The sequence below is a fragment of the Cherax quadricarinatus genome, chromosome 10 (genome assembly GCF_038502225.1).
Source record: "Cherax quadricarinatus isolate ZL_2023a chromosome 10, ASM3850222v1, whole genome shotgun sequence".
Classification (NCBI taxonomy): domain Eukaryota; kingdom Metazoa; phylum Arthropoda; class Malacostraca; order Decapoda; family Parastacidae; genus Cherax; species Cherax quadricarinatus.
The window spans coordinates 43,615,911-43,635,548 of NC_091301.1; the positions used below are offsets into that span (position 1 = coordinate 43,615,911).

General features: G+C 46.7%; 1 protein-coding gene across 1 annotated transcript in view; it reads left to right on the forward strand.

Annotated features, from left to right (window-relative positions):
- Positions 1 to 19,638, forward strand: part of LOC128688052 (stress-activated protein kinase JNK-like) — a 1,031,745-nt gene that overhangs the window by 233,857 nt on the left and 778,250 nt on the right.

Sequence of the window (19,638 nt, forward strand, 5' to 3'; positions counted from 1 at the left end):
TGTGTAGTTGTCATGGAACAACCACGGAGCTTGTGTAGCTGTCATGGAACAACCACGGAGCTTGTGTAGTCATGGAACAACCACGGAGCTTGTGTGGCTGTCATGGAACAACCACGGAGCTTGTGTAGCTGTCATGGAACAACCACGGAGCTTGTGTAGCTGTCATGGAACAACCACGGAGCTTGTGTAGCTGTCATGGAACAACCACGGAGCTTGTGTAGCTGTCAAGAAACAACCACGGAGCTTGTGTAGTTGTCATGGAACAACCACGGAGCTTGTGTGGCTGCCATGGAACAACCACGGAGCTTGTGTAGCTGGCATGGAACAACCACGGAGCTTGTGTAGCTGTCATGGAACAACCACGGAGCTTGTGTAGCTGTCATGGAACAACCACGGAGCTTGTGTAGTCATGGAACAACCACGGAGCTTGTGTAGCTGTCAGGGAACAACCACGGAGCTTGTGTAGCTGTCATGGAACAACCACGGAGCTTGTGTAGTTGTCATGGAACAACCACGGAGCTTGTGTAGCTGTCATAGAACAACCACGGAGCTTGTGTAGTTGCCATGGAACAACCACGGAGCTTGTATAGCTATCATGGAACAACCACGGAGCTTCTGTAGCTATCATGGAACAACCACGGAGCTTGTGTAGCTGTCATGGAACAACCACGGAGCTTGTGTAGCTGTCATGGAACAACCACGGAGCTTGTGTAGTTGTCATGGAACAACCACGGAGCTTGTGTAGTTGTCATGGAACAACCACGGAGCTTGTGTAGCTATCATGGAACAACCACGGAGCTTGTGTAGCTGTCATGGAACAACAACGGAGCTTCTGTAGCTGTCATGGAACAACCACGGAGCTTCTGTAGCTGTCATGGAACAACCACGGAGTTCGTGTAGCTGTCATGGAACAACCACGGAGCTTGTGTAGTTGTCATGGAACAACCACGGAGCTTGTGTAGCTGTCATGGAACAACCACGGAGCTTGTGTAGTTGTCATGGAACAACCACGGAGCTTGTGTAGCTGTCATGGAACAACCACGGAGCTTGTGTAGCTGTCATGGAACAACCACGGAGCTTGTGTAGTCATGGAACAACCACGGAGCTTGTGTGGCTGTCATGGAACAACCACGGAGCTTGTGTAGCTGTCATGGAACAACCACGGAGCTTGTGTAGCTGTCATGGAACAACCACTGAGCTTGTGTAGCTGTCATGGAACAACCACGGAGCTTGTGTAGCTGTCAAGAAACAACCACGGAGCTTGTGTAGCTGTCATGGAACAACCACGGAGCTTGTGTGGCTGTCATGGAACAACCACGGAGCTTGTGTAGCTGGCATGGAACAACCACGGAGCTTGTGTAGCTGTCATGGAACAACCACGGAGCTTGTGTAGCTGTCATGGAACAACCACGGAGCTTGTGTAGTCATGGAACAACCACGGAGCTTGTGTAGCTGTCAGGGAACAACCACGGAGCTTGTGTAGCTGTCATGGAACAACCACGGAGCTTGTGTAGTTGTCATGGAACAACCACGGAGCTTGTGTAGCTGTCATAGAACAACCACGGAGCTTGTGTAGTTGCCATGGAACAACCACGGAGCTTGTATAGCTATCATGGAACAACCACGGAGCTTGTGTAGCTATCATGGAACAACCACGGAGCTTGTGTAGCTATCATGGAACAACCACGGAGCTTGTGTAGCTGCCATGGAACAACCACGGAGCTTGTGTAGTTGTCATGGAACAACCACGGAGCTTGTGTAGTTGTCATGGAACAACCACGGAGCTTGTGTAGCTATCATGGAACAACCACGGAGCTTGTGTAGCTGTCATGGAACAACCACGGAGTTCGTGTAGCTGTCATGGAACAACCACGGAGCTTGTGTAGCTGTCATGGAACAACCACGGAGCTTGTGTAGCTGTCATGGAACAACCACGGAGCTTGTGTAGCTGTCATGGAACAACCACGGAGCTTGTGTAGCTGTCATGGAACAACCACGGAGCTTGTGTAGCTGTCACGGAACAACCACGGAGCTTGTGTAGCTGTCATGGAACAACCACGCAGTTTGCGTAGCTGTCATGGAACAACCATGGACCTTGTGTAGCTGTCATGGAACAACCACGGAGCTTGTGTAGCTGTCATGGGACAACCACGGAGCTTGTATAGCTGTCATGGGACAACCGCGGAGCTTGTATAGCTGTCATGGGACAACCACGGAGCTTGTATAGCTGTCATGGAACAACCACGGAGCTTGTATACCTATCATGGGACAACCACGGAGCTTGTAGCTGTCGGTGTTGCTTGTGTATGATTGTGAACCCCCGATGCTGCTTGTGTATGATTGTGAACCCCCGATGCTGCTTGTGTATGATTGTGAATCCCTGGTGCTGCTTGTGTATGATTGCGAATCCCCGGTGCTGCTTGTGTATGATTGTGAATCCCTGGTGCTGCTTGTGTATGATTGCGAATCCCCGGTGCTGCTTGTGTATGATTGTGAATCCCTGGTGCTGCTTGTGTATGATTGTGAATCCCTGGTGCTGCTTGTGTATGATTGTGAACCCCCGATGCTGCTTGTGTATGATTGTGAACCCCCGGTGCTGCTTGTGTATGACTGCGAATCCCCGGTGCTGCTTGTGTATGATTGTGAATCCCCGGTGCTGCTTGTGTATGATTGTGAATCCCCGGTGCTGCTTGTGTATGATTGTGAATCCCTGGTGCTGCTTGTGTATGATTGTGAATCCCCGGTGCTGCTTGTGTATGATTGTGAATCCCTGGTGCTGCTTGTGTATGATTGTGAATCCCCGGTGCTGCTTGTGTATGATTGTGAATCCCCGGTGCTGCTTGTGTATGATTGTGAATCCCCGGTGCTGCTTGTGTATGATTGTGAATTCCTGGTGCGGCTTGTGTATGATTGTGAATCCCCGGTGCTGCTTGTGTATGATTGTGAATCCCTGATGCTGCTTGTGTATGATTGTGAATCCCCGGTGCTGCTTGTGTATGATTGTGAATCCCCGGTGCTGCTTGTGTATGATTGTGAATCCCCGGTGCTGCTTGTGTATGATTGTGAATCCCTGGTGCTGCTTGTGTATGATTGTGAATCCCTGGTGCTGCTTGTGTATGATTGTGAATCCCTGGTGCTGCTTGTGTATGATTGTGAATCCCCGGTGCTGCTTGTGTATGATTGTGAATCCCCGGTGCTGCTTGTGTATGATTGTGAATCCCTGGTGCTGCTTGTGTATGATTATGAATCCCCGGTGCTGCTTGTGTATGATTGTGAATCCCTGGTGCTGCTTGTGTATGATTGTGAATCCCTGGTGCTGCTTGTGTATGATTGTGAATCCCTTGTGCTGCTTGTGTATGATTGTGAATCCCCGGTGCTCCTTGTGTATGATTGTGAATCCCCGGTGCTGCTTGTGTATGATTGTGAATCCCTGGTGCTGCTTGTGTATGATTGTGAATCCCCGGTGCTGCTTGTGTATGATTGTGAATCCCTGGTGCTGCTTGTGTATGATTGTGAATCCCTGGTGCTGCTTGTGTATGATTGTGAACCCCTGGTGCTGCTTGTGTATGATTGTGAATCCCCGATTCTGCTTGTGTATGATTGTGAATCCCTTGTGCTGCTTGTGTATGATTGTGAATCCCCGATGCTGCTTGTGTATGATTGTGAACCCCCGGTGCTGCTTGTGTATGATTGTGAATCCCCGGTGCTGCTTGTGTATGATTGTGAATCCCTGGTGCTGCTTGTGTATGATTGTGAATCCCCGGTGCTGCTTGTGTATGATTGTGAATCCCTGGTGCTGCTTGTGTATGATTGTGAATCCCTGGTGCTGCTTGTGTATGATTGTGAACCCCTGGTGCTGTTTGTGTATGATTGTGAATCCCTGGTGCTGTTTGTGTATGATTGTGAACCCCTGGTGCTGCTTGTGTATGATTGTGAATCCCCGGTGCTGCTTGTGTATGATTGTGAACCCCCGATGCTGCTTGTGTATGATTGTGAACCCCTGGTGCTGCTTGTGTATGATTGTGAACCCCGGTGCTGCTTGTGTATGATTGTGAACCCCTGGTGCTGCTTGTGTATGATTGTGAACCCCTGGTGCTGCTTGTGTATGATTGTGAATCCCCGGTGCTGCTTGTGTATGATTGTGAATCCCTGGTGCTGCTTGTGTATGATTGTGAACCCCTGGTGCTGCTTGTGTATGATTGTGAACCCCCGATGCTGCTTGTGTATGATTGTGAAACCCTGGTGCTGCTTGTGTATGATTGTGAACCCCGATGCTCTTTGTGTATGATTGTGAACCCCCGATGCTGCTTGTGTATGATTGTGAACCCCCCGGTGCTGCTTGTGTATGATTGTGAACGCCTGGTGGTGCTTGTGTATGATTGTGAACGCCTGGTGGTGCTTGTGTATGATTGTGAACCCCCGGCGCTGCTTGTGTATGATTGTGAACCCCCGATGCTGTTTGTGTATGATTGTGAACCCCTGGTGGTGCTTGTGTATGATTGTGAACCCCGATGCTGCTTGTGTATGATTGTGAACCCCCGATGCTGCTTGTGTATGATTGTGAACCCCTGGTGGTGATTGTGTATGATTGTGAACCCCCGATGCTGCTTGTGTATGATTGTGAACCCCAGGTGGTGCTGGTGTATGATTGTGAACCCTCGATGCTGCTTGTGTATGATTGTGAACCCCCGATACTGCTTGTGTATGATTGTGAACCCCTGGTGGTGCTTGTGTATGATTGTGAACCCTTGGTGCTGCTTGTGTATGATTGTGAACCCCCGATGCTGCTTGTGTATGATTGTGAACCCCTGGTGCTGCTTGTGTATGATTGTGAACCCCCGATGCTGCTTGTGTATGATTGTGAACCCCTGGTGCTGCTTGTGTATGATTGTGAACCCCCGATGCTGCTTGTGTATGATTGTGAACCCATGGTGGTGCTTGCGTATGATTGTGAACCCCCGATGCTGCTTGTGTATGATTGTGAACCCCTGGTGCTGCTTGTGTATGATTGTGAACCCCTGGTGGTGCTTGTGTATGATTGTGAACCTCCGATGCTGCTTGTGTATGATTGTGAACCCCTGTTGCTGCTTGTGTATGTGAACCCCTGGTGGTGCTTGTGTATGATTGTGAACCCCCGATGCTGCTTGTGTATGATTGTGAACCCCCGATGCTGCTTGTGTATGATTGTAAACCCCTGGTGCTGCTTGTGTATGATTGTGAACCCCCGGTGCTGCTTGTGTATGATTGTGAACCCCCGGTGCTGCTTGTGTATGATTGTGAACCCCTGGTGCTGCTTGTGTATGATTGTGAACCCCTGGTGGTGCTTGTGTATGATTGTGAACCCCCGATGCTGCTTGTGTATGATTGTGAACCCCCGATGCTGCTTGTGTATGATTGTGAACCCCTGGTGGTGCTTGTGTATGATTGTGAACCCCCGATGCTGCTTGTGTATGTGAACCCCCGATGCTGCTTGTGTATGAGTGTGAACCCCTGGTGTTGCTTGTGTATGAGTGTGAACCCCTGGTGTTGCTTGTGTATGAGTGTGAACCCCTGGTGTTGCTTGTGTATGAGTGTGAACCCCTGGTGTTGCTTGTGTATGAGTGTGAACCCCCGATGCTGCTTGTGTATGATTGTGAACCCCCGGTGCTGCTTGTGTATGATTGTGAACCCCTGGTGCTGCTTGTGTATGATTGTGAACCCCTGGTGCTGCTTGTGTATGATTGTGAACCCCTGGTGCTGCTTGTGTATGATTGTGAACCCCCGATGCTGCTTGTGTATGATTGTGAACCCCCGATGCTGCTTGTGTATGATTGTGAACCCTTGGTGCTGCTTGTGTATGATTGTGAACCCCTGGTGGTGCTTGTGTATGATTGTGAACCCTTGGTGCTGCTTGTGTATGATTGTGAACCCTTGGTGGTGCTTGTGTATGATTGTGAACCCTTGGTACTGCTTGTGTATGATTGTGAACCCCGGTGCTGCTTGTGTATGTGAACCCCGGTGCTGCTTGTGTATGACTATGAACCCCCGGTGCTGCTTGTGTATGTGAACCCCGGTGCTGCTTGTGTATGTGAACCCCGGTGCTGCTTGTGTATGTGAACCCCGGTGCTGCTTGTGTATGTGAACCCCGGTGCTGCTTGTGTATGTGAACCCCGGTGCTGCTTGTGTATGTGAACCCCGGTGCTGCTTGTGTATGTGAACCCCGGTGCTGCTTGTGTATGTGAACCCCGGTGCTGCTTGTGTATGTGAACCCCTGGTGTTGCTTGTGTATGAGTGTGAACCCCTGGTGTTGCTTGGGTAGCACCAGGAAGTATCACATGTAGAAAGATGCTGTATGTGTGTTGTCTCGTGCAAGTATAATAATAGTATCCAGTAGCGAGCAGTTGATCAGTAAGACACATGTGCAACACTTGCGTATTATTATTGCTGGAATGTTTAACCTGCGCACCAGGATTCTGTACTTGAATGCTAATGTGTTCACTCTGTGTTATTTGACTGAAGAAGTCTGATGTGTATGTAGAATGTGTCGCCAGTAATAACACCCAGGTGTTGCACCTGTGTCGTATTTGTCAACCTCTCGGTGTTCTATAATATTAATAATGTGATACCTGTAATTACACTTCACTGTGTTGGGGAAAAATGACCTTGAAAAGTTCCTCATTGTATGTAAAGATCAAATCTAACATATTCGTTTCTATTTCAATGGCAACTTTTTGCACAATCTTTGGAATTCCCTGGTATGAACGTGTTCAGCTACAGTACTGTATGGTACACTTTGTATTATACTGCTTCTCTCTATCCTCTTTAATTTTACTCTTTAAGTTTCCAAGGAGAATATTTAATGTAGGATTATCCAGGTTTTCTATGCAGCTCTCTATGTTTCTAAGATATTTCCTAACTGATCTCAGCAGCAATTCTACCTGCAGCAATATAACAGATAATATAACAGTTATATCTAAAACCACTTCTTAGGTGATTAAGTCACAAGAAAAAACAATAATTCCTTAATAAAATCTAAAATGGGTGAGAAACTTCTTGTTTAAATAATCACATCACTCAGTCACAAACTTAATAAATCTATCTTGATACCTGCTGATGATGTGTTGATTGCAACAAGGCCTACAACTATCATTTAACTTCCCCTGTGGTTATTTTGCAGCTTTTATAGCTCGTTTGCAATTGTTGCATACTATATAATATATAACACTGCGACTAGCCGAGGATTCGAACCCATGTCGTTTTGGCCCTACCTCATGTTGAGCGAAAATCACACATGACGCTCTATCCCACGGGACCACGCAGTCGTACAAGAATGACGCACCCAGCAAAGCTAGGTGTTTTACCGTCATCAGAGGACATACGGTGGTGTGGATGCCTTTGAGCTGATTTCATTTAACTCCCCGTTTGGTGTACCTAACCTCACGAGCAGTATATATATATATATATATATATATATATATATATATATATATATATATATATATATATATATATATATATATATATATATATATATATATATATACTATAAACAGGCGATTTAAAATATGCAAAACAGCCACTGTGAAAGAGTAGTGAAATTCCAAGCGCTTTCGTGACTACTCACATTGTCTAGGAACTAGCCACTGTCCTTGACAATGTGAGTAGTCACGAAAGCGCTTGGAATTTTACTACTCTTTCACAGTGGTTGTTTTGCGTATATAATATATATATATATATATATATATATATATATATATATATATATATATATATATATATATATATATATATATATATATTTATTTATTTATTTATTTATGTATTCTGTTGTCAAAAATAACTCTGTACTATATTTTCAAATGTACAAGAATTTCAAAATAAGCTGACTTAATAATAAAGAGTGAACACAAAATATGAGAGAGAATCAGTGTTTCCAGAAGTCATAGCTAGTCAATGGTGTGCACGTGGGATGAATACCTAAGGTAGGTAGCGCAGGCAACAACCTGCCTCAGAAATAGGATCACTGAGGTATACTCTTCTCTCTTACACTAGTCTCTGATGTTCACTAGTGTTTATAGCTTCAAAACTTTGCATCATGACCAGAATACGTTATGAGGGAACTTGTATTATGAGGCGTCATGCTCAAAACATTATGGAAACAAGATAATGCTACACTACTCGGTGTACAACACAGTATTAGGGTAAACATTGGGAGGGAGGCAGAAACTTATACAACATTTACATGTTATATGGTATCCTGGATACGAATGGCATGATCAAATTTTTACTGATACCGATACTCAATTTTAGGCCGATACTGATAACATCAAAATTAACTGACACTGATACTATCAAAATTAGCTGATACTCACTGATACCTATACTCAGTTTTAGGCTTAAAACATTTTCATCAAAATTATCCGATACCCAGTGTTGCCGTTGCCGTTAGAGAACGTTGACTTAGCCCTGGTTCTGACTGTGAAGAGGAAGCAGACCAAGTGTTGGGCAGGTGGTGCCCACAAGGTCAGTGTTACAAGTTCGTTCTTCTATGTAACTCACTCACGCTCTCTTTAATTAAATGTCAATACCTCTTTTCTTACTCCTTCCTCGTATCTATCAACACTCACAGACCTTTGCGTCTATATCAGTTTCTAACTTCTTGGTTTGTCACGCTACTAGATTAGTCTGTGGCTGTCACTGTGATTGTGTCATAATAAACAGTGCTATCTGCACTCCACCAGTAACTATCCAGTGCTATCTCCACTCCTCCAGTAACAGTCACAATAAGCCGTACTATCTGCACTACACCAGTAATTGTGATTGTCGTAATAAGCCGTACTATCTGCACTACACCAGTAATTGTGATTGTGTCATAATAAGCAGTGCTATCTGCACTCCTCCAGTAACTATCCAGTGCTATCTCCACTCCTCCAGTAACAGTCACAGTAAGCCGTACTATCTGCACTACACCAATAACTGTGATTGTGTAAAGCAAAAACCAAGAACTACAGCGCTAACGTCCCATATCATAATCTTTGAGAGGGTTCTAAGAAGCAAAATCGCCAGCCATCTAGATACCCATCAGTTACACAACCCAGTGCAACACGGGTTAAGAGCAGGTCGCTCCTACCTGTCCCAACTACTGGACCACTATCACAAGGTCCTGAATGCTCTAGAAGATAAACAAAACGCAGATGTAATATACACAGACTTTGCGACAGCCTTTAACAAGTGTGACCATGGTGTAATAGCGCACAAAATGCGTGATAAAGGAATAACAGGATAAGTTGGTAGATGCATCTATAATTTCTTAACAAATAGAACACAAAGAGTTGTAGTAAACAGAGTTAAGTCTGAGGCGGCTACTGTGAAAAGCTCTGTTCCACAAGGCACAGTACTCGCTCCCATCTTGTTCCTCATCCTCATAACTGACATAGACAAGGATGTCAGCCACAACACCGTGTCTTCTTTTGCAGTTGACACCCGACTTTGCATGAAAGTGTCCTCCATTGAAGACACTGCAAGACTCCAGGCGGACATCAACCAAATCTTTAAATGGGCCGCAGAAAACAATATGAAATTCAGTGATGAGAAATATTACTCCGATATGGAAAACGTGAGGAAATTAAAACTATATCGGAGTATAAAGCAAATTCCAACCACACAATAGAACGAAAAACTATTGTAAAAGACCTGGGAGTGTTAATGTCAGAGGATCTCGCCTTCAGAGACCACAACATTGTATCAAGGGATGCCAAGCCCATGATGACACTCTTCAGGTCACTTGTTCTATCTAGGCTGGAATATTGCTGCACACTAACAGCACCTTTCAAGGCAGGTGAGATTGCTGACCTAGAAAATGTGCAGAGAACTTTCACGGCGCGCATAACGGAGATAAAACACCTCAATTACTGGGAACGCTTGAAGTTCCTGAACCTGTACTCCCTAGAACGCAGACGGGAGAGATACATAATTATATGCACTTGGAAAATCCTAGAGGGATTAGTACCAAACTTACATTCGAAAGCAACATCTCCCCAATGAAAAGTATGGGCGCCACTACCACGATAAGAGACAACACAGTAAGTGTGTGGGGCCGTAGACTGTTCAACTGCCTCCGAGCATACATAAGGGGCATTACCAATAGACCCCAGGCTGTCTTCAAGGTGCTGGAGAGGCACCTAAAGTCAGTACCTGACCAGCTGGGCTGTGGTTCGTACGTCGGGTTGCGTGTGACCAACAGTAACAGCCTCTGTGGCAACGTTTCGCTCTCCAGGAGCTTTATCAAGCCATTACAAACAATACATGGACACAGAGGGTATATAAAGGCTCAGAGTGAGGTGAATACTAGTGAGGTACCATTTCGATGTTCACTAGTGGTAGTAGTAGTAGTAGTAGTGGTAGTGGCAAAAGCAATTAATTCGTACATGAGTAAAAGGATATAAAAGCTATTACTTGGGTAACATAAAAATAGGTTGGACAAATATAAACTGGAATGAGGCAGGTTGTTTCAGTGTTCACTCTCTGTGCTTTGTGTAGTATAACAGGAGAGACTATGTGATGGCAGGGTTTACTGTTTTCAGGAGGATTCTTGCTAAGACTTCGGAGATGGTGAAGCTGCCGTTGTTTTGTTTAATTGTATTCGAAACAGCGATCAGTGCTGATTCAAGGCACTTGCGTGTGCGGAAATTAGTTTCTTTTATCACTAATTGGGCGTCTCTGAATTTCATAAGATGATTGGTGGAATTTCGGTGTTGTACACAGGCGTTGTTTAAGTTGTCGTTCCTACATGCGTATATGTGTTCATTGAGGCGGGTGTCGAGGTTTCTTGCTGTTTCACCTACGTAGATCTTGTCACAGCCTCCACAGGGTATAGTGTAAACTCCTGCATTGACTGGTTCGTGGTGCTTGGGTTTTGTCCTGGTTAGATCCTTTATTGAAGTGGTAGAAGCGATGGCGACTCTGGTGTTAGCTTGTGAAAGTACTTTTGAGACGTTTAGTGCAACCTGGCTGTTGGGAAGAATTATAACTTTGTTGGGAGCGGCGTTGATGCGTGGAGAATTGATGATCTGAAGAGCTCTTTTCTTGCAGTCTTTGATGAAAAAAGAAGGAAATTGTAACTCAGTAAATGTTTGGTGAATGTAAGTACATTCCTCGTCAAGAAACTCAGGACTACAAATTCGGTATGCTCTTAGGAAAAACCCGATGATGATGCCTCTTTTGGTCTTGGTATCTTGACTGGAATAGAAGTGTGTGAGATCATTTTTATTGGTGGGTTTCCGATAAACTTGAAATCTTAGGTTGTTGTCTACTTTGTGAATGAGGACGTCGAGGAAAGGTAGCTTGTCATTGGACTCTTCTTCCAGTGTAAACTGAATCGCTGGTTCAACTGCGTTGAGCCTTGCCTGAAGATCCCGTACATCAAAACGTTTTGGAGTTATTACGAGGACATCGTCCACGTAACGTAACCAAGTGACGCTTGAAGGGATGATGTTGGCGAAGTGTTCAGACTCTAGGTGTTCCATGTATAAGTTGGCTAGGACGGCACTTATTGGGGACCCCATTCCCATGCCGTAGGTTTGTTTGTAGAGCTTGTTATTGAAGGAAAAACAGTTGAAGTTAACACAGAGTTCAATCAAGTCAACAAAATCTCCGGGAGGTAAAGGAAGATTAAGGTCCTGGTTGACTTTACGTCGTAGAACCTCGATGGCTTTTTTGGTAGGTACTTTTGTGAAGAGGGAAGTCACATCCAAACTGCTTAGTTTCTTGTTACGGATGGAGAGGTTACGGATGCGGTTGAGAAGGTCGCCTGAGTGTTTAAGATGAGCGGGGCTGATGGTCCCCAGAAGGCAGGAAAGATGTTTGGCAAGAACTCCGGCTAGCTTGTGTGGAGCACTGCCTATTCCTGACGTGATTGGTCTGAGAGGAATATTGTGTTTATGGGTCTTGGGTAAACCATACATGTGTGCTGGTTTAGGGTTGCTTGGTAACAAGTACAGAAGTTTCTTCCCTTCTCTAGTGCGTTTGAGTATTTGTCTGCTTTTGTATAGAAAGTCTTTGGTGAGCGTCTCCCACTGTTGAGTGCTGATAGGTTCGTATGTAGATTGATCATTCAAAAGGTCCATCATTTTAGTGTTGTAGTCACTGGTGTTGAGTATGACGACTCCACCTCCTTTGTCGGCGGTGGTGACGATAATGTTGGGGTCGTTGGCGAGGTCCTTAAGGGCAGTGATGTATCTTCTAGGAAGATTAGAAGAAGAAGGTTCACATAAAGCTGCAGTGAGAAGGCCCTGTATATAACCCTTCTGGAAGTTGCTGTCACTGTGTCTATGGTTCCTGGTAACAAGATTGAGTTGATAGTTAGGTTTGCGTATGTTGGTGGTAAATTTGAGTCCCAGACTCAGTGCTTGTTTCTCGTAGTCGGTTAAGGTGCGTGACGATAAGTTGTTTATCAGGGATTCGCGTCCCATTTCCTTCCACCGACTGTTAGTGCAGAGGTACTGAAGTTTGCGATTGAGTTTGATCTTCTGTTGGAGGTTAGCTGTGGTGACTGTGCTGAGAATATGCTCAGCAGTGTGTTGGTCAATCTGAAGATTGGCCCTCATATTCCTTGCAGTTTCAAAGGTTTCCTTAGCGATGTTAGAAAGTTCTTCGGCACATTCAGTTAAGTAAGCTTGGGTAGCTGGAGAGAAGGGGTGCTTGGAGTTGGAGAGTTGTGCAGGAGTAGACTTAGGGATCACCTTCTCTGCCAGGCAATCTTGTAGGAAGTTGTGTCTGTTGCGATAGCTGTGAGCTCTACAAACAAACCTACGGCATGGGAATGGGGTCCCCAATAAGTGCCGTCCTAGCCAACTTATACATGGAACACCTAGAGTCTGAACACTTCGCCAACATCATCCCTTCAAGCGTCACTTGGTTACGTTACGTGGACGATGTCCTCGTAATAACTCCAAAACGTTTTGATGTACGGGATCTTCAGGCAAGGCTCAACGCAGTTGAACCAGCGATTCAGTTTACACTGGAAGAAGAGTCCAATGACAAGCTACCTTTCCTCGACGTCCTCATTCACAAAGTAGACAACAACCTAAGATTTCAAGTTTATCGGAAACCCACCAATAAAAATGATCTCACACACTTCTATTCCAGTCAAGATACCAAGACCAAAAGAGGCATCATCATCGGGTTTTTCCTAAGAGCATACCGAATTTGTAGTCCTGAGTTTCTTGACGAGGAATGTACTTACATTCACCAAACATTTACTGAGTTACAATTTCCTTCTTTTTTCATCAAAGACTGCAAGAAAAGAGCTCTTCAGATCATCAATTCTCCACGCATCAACGCCGCTCCCAACAAAGTTATAATTCTTCCCAACAGCCAGGTTGCACTAAACGTCTCAAAAGTACTTTCACAAGCTAACACCAGAGTCGCCATCGCTTCTACCACTTCAATAAAGGATCTAACCAGGACAAAACCCAAGCACCACGAACCAGTCAATGCAGGAGTTTACACTATACCCTGTGGAGGCTGTGACAAGATCTACGTAGGTGAAACAGCAAGAAACCTCGACACCCGCCTCAATGAACACATATACGCATGTAGGAACGACAACTTAAACAACGCCTGTGTACAACACCGAAATTCCACCAATCATCTTATGAAATTCAGAGACGCCCAATTAGTGATAAAAGAAACTAATTTCCGCACACGCAAGTGCCTTGAATCAGCACTGATCGCTGTTTCGAATACAATTAAACAAAACAACGGCAGCTTCACCATCTCCGAAGTCTTAGCAAGAATCCTCCTGAAAACAGTAAACCCTGCCATCACATAGTCTCTCCTGTTATACTACACAAAGCACAGAGAGTGAACACTGAAACAACCTGCCTCATTCCAGTTTATATTTGTCCAACCTATTTTTATGTTACCCAAGTAATAGCTTTTATATCCTTTTACTCATGTACGAATTAATTGCTTTTGCCACTACCACTACTACTACTACTACTACCACTAGTGAACATCGAAATGGTACCTCACTAGTATTCACCTCACTCTGAGCCTTTATATACCCTCTGTGTCCATGTATTGTTTGTAATGGCTTGATAAAGCTCCTGGAGAGCGAAACGTTGCCACAATAAATGTCACATTAGTTGCACTTGTGTCCTTTTACTTTACATATTGTCGGTAATTCTACCAACTTTATTACAGTAACAGCCTCGTTGATCAGGCCCTGATCCACCAAGAGGCCTGGTCACAGACCGGGCCGCGGGGGCATTGACCCCCGAAACCCTCTCCAGGTATACTATCTGCACTACACCAGTAACTGTGATTGTGTCATAGGTAAACAGGATATACGACAGCACCACATTTATTCCATAAAGGTTATAATTAAAACTAGAAAGAGAGCAGGTTTGCCAGGGGGGTTGGTCCTTCCTCCTTTGTTGTCGTTGTTAATATCACCAGAGGTCCTCCGGATACCTTCAGCACTCCTCTAAGGAATGTAGATAAATTTAGGTTCAGAGAACCGACAAGTTGATAAATTAGACACGTGTGCGACACTTGAGTATCTTTATTGAGGAAACGTTTCGCCACACAGTGGCTTCATAGGTGCAATATGAAGAAGAGCGGTGAAGATCAGGAGTTTGAGGAAATCGGTCCCTCTGCCTGGAGTCGATGTCATGAGTCCATCAATCTTTTCAAGACAGACTGATTACATCGACTCCAGGCTGATTACCTCAGACTTGTGATCTTCACCATTCTTCTTTGTATAGGACTGATGAAGCCTCTGTGTGGTGAAAAGTTTCCTCAATAAAGAGACCCAAGTATTTCACATGTCTAATTTATCCTGTGAGGAATGACAACCACACTACACTTCCTTGGATCAAACCTTATTATCTCCTATATCTTAACCTATATATGATCCCCTCAGTTTATTGCTACTTAATAGTAGTAGTAAACAATATGACTGCTGGAGTACCTGTTGGGAATTTTATGGTATTTTTAAGTTTAAGAACTTGATGTGGTTTTAATGTGGAAGATTATATTGTATTGTGAGACCTGTGTTTTGTTTATTAGCATGATTGTGCTTTGTATGTGGTAGTTTGTGATTGTATTATAGGTGTTTGTGTTACTGGTGTTTGTGCAGGTTGTGTTACAGGTGTTTGTGCATGTTATGATACATATGTTCGAGCAAGTTGTTACAGGTGTTTGTGCAGGTTGTGTTACAGGTGTTTGTGCATATTTTGATACATATGTTCGAGCAAGTTGTTACAGGTGTTTGTGCAGGTTGTGTTACAGGTGTTTGTGCATATTTTGATACATATGTTCGAGCAAGTTGTTGCAGGTATTTATGCATGTTGTGGTACATGTGTTTTTGCAAGTTGGGTTACAGATAATTGTGCATCTTACGATACAGGTGTTGGTGCAAGTTATTACAAGTGTTTTTGCATGTGTTACAGGTGTTTTTGCAAGTTGTGTTAGTCGCTGGTGTGTAGCAGGGGTGTTGTAGTGGTCGCTGGTGTGTAGCAGGTGTGTTGTGTTAGTCGCTGGTGTGTAGCAGGTGTGTTGTGTTAGTCGCTGGTGTGTAGCAGGGGTGTTGTGTTAGTCGCTGGTGTGTAGCAGGGGTGTTGTGTTAGTCGCTGGTGTGTAGCAGGTGTGTTGTGTTAGTCGCTGGTGTGTAGCAGGGGTGTTGTGTTAGTCGCTGGTGTGTAGCAGGGGTGTTGTGTTAGTCGCTGGTGTATAGCAGGGGTGTTGTGTTAGTCGCTGGTGTGTAGCAGGTGTGTTGTGTTAGTCGCTGGTGTGTAGCAGGGGTGTTGTGTTAGTCGTTGGTGTGTAGCAGGGGTGTTGTGTTAGTCGCTGCTGTGTAGCAGGGGTGTTGTGTTAGTCGCTGGTGTGTAGCAGGGGTGTTGTGTTAGTCGCTGGTGTGTAGCAGGGGTGTTGTGTTAGTCGCTGGTGTGTAGCAGAGGTGTTGTGTTAGTCGCTGGTGTGTAGCAGGTGTGTTGTGTTAGTCGCTGGTGTGTAGCAGGGGTGTTGTGTTAGTCGCTTGTGTGTAGCAGGGGTGTTGTGTTAGTCGCTGGTGTGTAGCAGGGGTGTTGTGTTAGTCGCTGGTGTGTAGCAGAGGTGTTGTGTTAGTCGCTGGTGTGTAGCAGAGGTGTTGTGTTAGTCGCTGGTGTGTAGCAGGTGTGTTGTGTTAGTCGCTGGTGTGTATCAGAGGTGTTGTGTTAGTCGCTGGTGTGTAGCAGGGGTGTTGTGTTAGTCGCTGGTGTGTAGCAGGGGTGTTGTGTTAGTCGCTGGTGTGTAGCAGGGGTGTTGTGTTAGTCGCTGGTGTGTAGCAGGGGTGTTGTAAAGGTCGCTGGTGTGTAGCAGAGGTGTTGTAGTGGTCGCTGGTGTGTAGCAGAGGTGTTGTGTTAGTCGCTGGTGTGTAGCAGGGGTGTTGTGATAGCCGCTGGTGTGTAGCAGGGATGTTGTGATAGCCGCTGGTGTGTAGCAGAGGTGTTGTGATAGCCGCTGGTGTGTAGCAGGGGTGTTGTGAGAGCCGCTGGTGTGTAGCAGAGGTGTTGTGATAGCCGCTGGTGTGTAGCAGAGGTGTTGTGATAGCCGCTGGTTTGTAGCAGAGGTGTTGTGATAGCCGCTGGTGTGTAGCAGGGGTGTTGTGTTAGTCGCTGGTGTGTAGCTGGGGTGTTGTAATGGTCGCTGGTGTGTAGCAGGGGTGTTGTGTTAGCCGCTGGTGTGTAGCAGGGGTGTTGTGTTAGTCGCTGGTGTCTAGCAGAGGTGTTGTGATAGACGCTGGTGTGTAGCAGGGGTGTTGTAATGGTCGCTGGTGTGTAGCAGGGGTGTTGTTTTAGTCGCTGGTGTGTAGCAGAGGTATTGTGATAGCCGCTGGTGTGTAGCAGGGGTGTTGTGTTAGTCGCTGGTGTGTAGCAGGGGTGTTGTAATGGTCGCTGGTGTGTAGCAGGGGTGTTGTAATGGTCGCTGGTGTGTAGCAGGGGTGTTGTGTTAGTCGCTGGTGTGTAGCAGGGGTGTTGTGGTAGTCGCTGGTGTGTAGCAGGGGTGTTGTGTTAGTCGCTGGTGTGTAGCAGGGGTGTTGTGTTAGTCGCTGGTGTGTAGCAGGGGTGTTGTGTTAGTCGCTGGTGTGTAGCAGGGGTGTTGTGTTAGTCGCTGGTGTGTAGCGGAGGTGTTGTTGTGCTGGTGTGTAGCAGGTGTGTTGTGTTAGTCGCTGGTGTGTAGCAGGGGTGTTGTGTTAGTCGCTGGTGTGTAGCAGGGGTGTTGTAATGGTCGCTGGTGTGTAGCAGGGGTGTTGTAATGGTCGCTGGTGTGTAGCAGAGGTGTTGTGTTAGTCGCTGGTGTGTAGCAGAGGTGTTGTGTTAGTCGCTGGTGTGTAGCAGAGGTGTTGTGTTAGTCGCTGGTGTGTAGCAGAGGTGTTGTAATGGTCGCTGGTGTGTAGCAGGGGTGTTGTGTTAGTCGCTGGTGTGTAGCAGGGGTGTTGTGTTAGTCGCTGGTGTGTAGCAGAGGTGTTGTGTTAGTCGCTGGTGTGTAGCAGAGGTGTTGTGTTAGTCGCTGGTGTGTAGCAGGTGTGTTGTGTTAGTCGCTGGTGTGTAGCAGAGGTGTTGTGTTAGTCGCTGGTGTGTAGCAGAGTTGTTGTGATAGCCGCTGGTGTGTAGCAGGTGTGTTGTGGTAGTCGCTGGTGTGTAGCAGGTGTGTTGTAGTGGTCGCTGGTGTGTAGCAGGGGTGTTGTGTTAGTCGCTGGTGTGTAGCAGGGGTGTTGTGTTAGTCGCTGGTGTGTAGCAGGTGTGTTGTGGTAGTCGCTGGTGTGTAGCAGGTGTGTTGTAGTGGTCGCTGGTGTGTAGCAGAGGTGTTGTGTTAGTCGCTGGTGTGTAGCAGGTGTGTTGTGGTAGTCGCTGGTGTGTAGCAGGTGTGTTGTACTGGTCGCTGGTGTGTAGCAGGGGTGTTGTGTTAGTCGCTGGTGTGTAGCAGGGGTGTTAGTCGCTGGTGTGTAGCAGAGGTGTTAGTCGCTGGTGTGTAGCAGAGGTGTTAGTCGCTGGTGTGTAGCAGAGGTGTTAGTCGCTGGTGTGTAGCAGAGGTGTTGTGTTAGTCGCTGGTGTGTAGCAGAGGTGTTGTGTTAGTCGTTGGTATGTAGCAGAGGTGTTGTGTTAGTCGCTGGTGTGTAGCAGAGGTGTTGTGTTAGTCGCTGGTGTGTAGCAGGGGTGTTGTAATGGTCGCTGGTGTGTAGCAGAGGTGTTGTGTTAGTCGCTGGTGTGTAGCAGGTGTGTTGTGGTAGTCGCTGTGTGTAGCAGGTGTGTTGTAGTGGTCGCTGGTGTGCAGCAGGGGTGTTGTGTTAGTCGCTGGTGTGTAGCAGGGGTGTTGTGTTAGTCGCTGGTGTGTAGCAGGTGTGTTGTGTTAGTCGCTGGTGTGTAGCAGAGGTGTTAGTCGCTGGTGTGTAGCAGAGGTGTTGTGACAGTCGCTGATGTGTAGCAGGGGTGTTAGTCGCTGGTGTGTAGCAGAGGTGTTAGTCGCTGGTGTGTAGCAGAGGTGTTGTGACAGTCGCTGATGTGTAGCAGGGGTGTTAGTCGCTGGTGTGTAGCAGGGGTGTTGTGATAGTCGCTGATGTGTAGCAGAGGTGTTAGTCGCTGGTGTGTAGCAGAGGTGTTGTGACAGTCGCTGATGTGTAGCAGGGGTGTTAGTCGCTGGTGTGTAGCAGGGGTGTTGTGGAAGTCGCTGGTGTGTAGCAGAGGTGTTAGTCGCTGGTGTGTAGCAGGGGTGTTGTGTTAGTCGCTGGTGTGTAGCAGGGGTGTTGTAATGGTCGCTGGTGTGTAGCAGGGGTGTTGTGGTAGTCGCTGGTGTGTAGCAGGGGTGTTGTGTTAGTCGCTGGTGTGTAGCAGGGGTGTTGTGTTAGTCGCTGGTGTGTAGCAGGGGTGTTGTGTTAGTCGCTGGTGTGTAGCAGGGGTGTTGTGTTAGTCGCTGGTGTGTAGCAGGGGTGTTGTAATGGTCGCTGGTGTGTAGCAGGGGTGTTGTGTTAGTCGCTGGTGTGTAGCAGGGGTGTTGTGAGAGCCGCTGGTGTGTAGCAGGGGTGTTGTGTTAGTCGCTGGTGTGTAGCAGGGGTGTTGTGTTAGTCGCTGGTGTGTAGCAGGGGTGTTGTGTTAGTCGCTGGTGTGTAGCAGGGGTGTTGTGTTAGTCGCTGGTGTGTAGCAGGGGTGTTGTGTTAGTCGCTGGTGTGTAGCAGGGGTGTTGTGTTAGTCGCTGGTGTGTAGCAGGGGTGTTGTGTTAGTCGCTGGTGTGTAGCAGGGGTGTTGTGTTAGTCGCTGGTGTGTAGCAGGGGTGTTGTGTTAGTCGCTGGTGTGTAGCAGGGGTGTTGTGTTAGTCGCTGGTGTGTAGCAGGGGTGTTGTGTTAGTCGCTGGTGTGTAGCAGGGGTGTTGTGTTAGTCGCTGGTGTGTAGCAGAGGTGTTGTGTTAGTCGCTGGTGTGTAGCAGGGGTGTTGTGTTAGTCGCTGGTGTGTAGCAGGGGTGTTGTGTTAGTCGCTGGTGTGTAGCAGGGGTGTTGTGTTAGTCGCTGGTGTGTAGCAGGGGTGTTGTGTTAGTCGCTGGTGTGTAGCAGAGGTGTTGTGTTAGTCGCTGGTGTGTAGCAGAGGTGTTGTGTTAGTCGCTGGTGTGTAGCAGGGGTGTTGT